The following is a 2,563-nucleotide window of genomic DNA, read 5'->3' as shown; positions in this document are numbered from 1 at the left end:
AACAGGAGAAGCAAGTGAGCAGAGAGGTCACAATATGCTCAACAGTGCACAGTGCTAAGTGGATGCTGGGCCTACAAAGGCTCCTGATACCTCAGCCCACACCAGTGCAGTACTGACTCTCCCAAGGCTTCATGATACAGCTGGCTCCCATCAGACATGGATTCTGCATCTGTTTATCTAAAGGGAGACCAAAAGACCCAGACCCTCTCCAGACAGAACCCAGCAGCCTATATTTACCAACTACCAGAAAAGGAGGGCAGGGCTGACTGCATTTGCTCAGACACCCAGTAGGGGGACCATCTTGCTACCAAAGTAGGGAGCAGGAAAACAAACAGCAAGTCTACACCTGATGGGGGCAATTCTGAGCAACAGCAATATATATGAGGGAACAATGGAGAATGCCATGCCCCTATAAAAGCTGTACTGTAGGACCTCCCGAGTACTTAGGTACATAGAGGAAACAGGCAGTCCACTAGAATTATGCTTGGGAGGTCCTAACAAGGACATCATGAGACCAAGGGCCTGAAAGTCTCAACAGAGTCAAGAACTGTTACAATGGAGGACTGGTGAAGATCACCAACAGCCTCTACTTTCTTTTTTCACTTAAAGACAGCTGAGCCTGGCACACAACCCTAAGCCCGCCTTCCTTCAGCAGCTTACTTAACACAACCTCTGGCTTTAAACATAAACTGTATGCTACAGCTCTGTGAGTATCTGTCCCTGTGTCTGAGCTCACAGATCTATACAGACAACCAAGTTCTCAAGTCAGTTACTGGAACTCTTTGAGTCCAAACATCCTTCCAGGGCCACCTGCCTTCTTACCAAGCCTGCCCCTCTCTGCATACAACCCGAGGACTAGGCCAGAAACAATGAAGTCCTGTCTACCCTCGCACCATTCCCGGCCGAGCACCCGGTCTATTCAAACATGCGCACGCACACACACACACTACAGCCAGTGGATGGTGATGTCACAGGGTCACGCAACCTCTGCCACTGTCTCACTCTGCAATGTTTTCATCACCATAGGATGTCCTTTTGCCTCTGCATTCCTACCCCCATCTCCAGCAGCCTCGAACCCACTTTCTGTCTCTTGGGATTTACCTCACAGGAAGATTTCCCCAAAGTGGCCATTTGGGTCTGTTTTCCCTCACTTAGCATTTTTTTTTTTTTTAATCCAGATTCATCCTCCTTCCAACTTCATCATCTTCTGTGAGAGTCATCAGCAGGTCACATGGCAGCCCACCTTCTTTTCACTCCAGGGGTGGGCATCTGAATCTCCACTAGTTGGCTATGGTTTTAATGGTTTAAAAAATAAGAAGTAAGATGCCAGGCAACAGATATTAGATGGAGAAGTTTATAAAATGAGCATGGGGAGAGAAGGAAGGGGGGGTACCCCAGAGAGAAACAGAAAGAGAGAGAGAGTGAGAGAGAGAGAGAGAGAGAGAGAGAGAGAGAGAGAGGAGGGAGAGAAGAGAGTGGGGGTGGGTAAGAGAGAGGTGAAAGAGAAAGGGGGTAAGAGAGGAGTGAGGAGTGTCTGTCATTTTATATACTGGGCAGGGCCACGCCCCCATGGCAGATAGGCAATGACATCACAGGTAGGCAGATTGAAGCAGAATCCTACCAATGGTGACTGGACCATCATCTGCTGTCCTGTTTTTAATTCTTCTGGGTATGTACCCTGCAGTGGGATGCACCGCTGTAGGGTGTTAGTGCACTGAGTCTTAAAGAAGACTGTTAGGCTACTTCAAATGGGCTGCATCTTGGGGATGGGGTGGGGAGCACTAGGGATTGAATAGAGGGCCCTGTGCATGGTAAGTACATGTTCTACCATTGAGATCCTTGCTCAGTGTTCCCGTTCGTGTTCTTAATGTATGAGGATTCCAATTGCTTAGACATGACTCCAAAAGCAACACATGGACTCCTGGGCCTGGATTCTCTAGTTTCTGGGCACATGTCTGGAGGAAGCTGCTAGCCTCCCAGCCTCCCAAATGGCCTGTTAGGGTCCTCACTGGGTGTCCTGTTGGAGGATGGTCTAATGTATTTTGATGCTAATTACTGCTTGCTGTCTCTCTGACCCACCTGTTGACTAATAAAGGCCATCCATCTGGCCAGGGCAGATGAGATAGGTGTAGCTAAAGCTCCTTGGCTGAGAGACAGAGGAATCCTGGGAAGAAGGGCAGAGGAAGAAGAGACCTGAGCACAGGGTCCCGAGAGGAGGGAGAAGAAGGCTACCGTGGGTTAGATGGAAGAGAAACATGTGGCCGGCATGGATGGAAGAGTCAGCCCAGATGAAAAACATTAACAAGTACATGGGATTATGGATGGGAGGTAGCTTGATAGAAAATACTAGAAGCAGATGGCATGGGATTGAGGCAGGTATCCCATACCTGCCCCACATGGGAAGTAGTTTAGGGGATTGATATCTCCCCTGCCCCATGTTAACTAAAGCTATTTTAAAATATTTAAAAAAGTGTCTGTGTCTTAATTGATTACTAGCTGGGCATACTGATAATACTGATAACACCAATAATTTAAAAACAAGTGGCGCCCAATGTGGGTAGGC

The 2,563-nt window shown here is 48.1% G+C and overlaps 1 protein-coding gene across 1 annotated transcript in view; it reads left to right on the top strand.

Moving 5' to 3' along the window:
• The first annotated feature begins 1,179 nt into the window (after positions 1–1,179).
• The window catches only part of LOC127188627 (glycerol-3-phosphate acyltransferase 2, mitochondrial-like), a 9,110-nt gene continuing 7,726 nt past the window's right edge, over positions 1,180–2,563 (top strand). Inside the window, exon 1 of the mRNA XM_051145052.1 lies at positions 1,180–1,226. The gene's annotated coding sequence lies outside the window, so the exon portion shown is untranslated. The remainder of the gene's footprint in view (positions 1,227–2,563) is intronic.

Source organism: Acomys russatus, chromosome 4 (genome assembly GCF_903995435.1).
Source record: "Acomys russatus chromosome 4, mAcoRus1.1, whole genome shotgun sequence".
Classification (NCBI taxonomy): Eukaryota; Metazoa; Chordata; class Mammalia; order Rodentia; family Muridae; genus Acomys; species Acomys russatus.
Note: the sequence above shows the minus strand (reverse complement) of the source record. Positions and strands in the feature narration are given on the sequence as shown.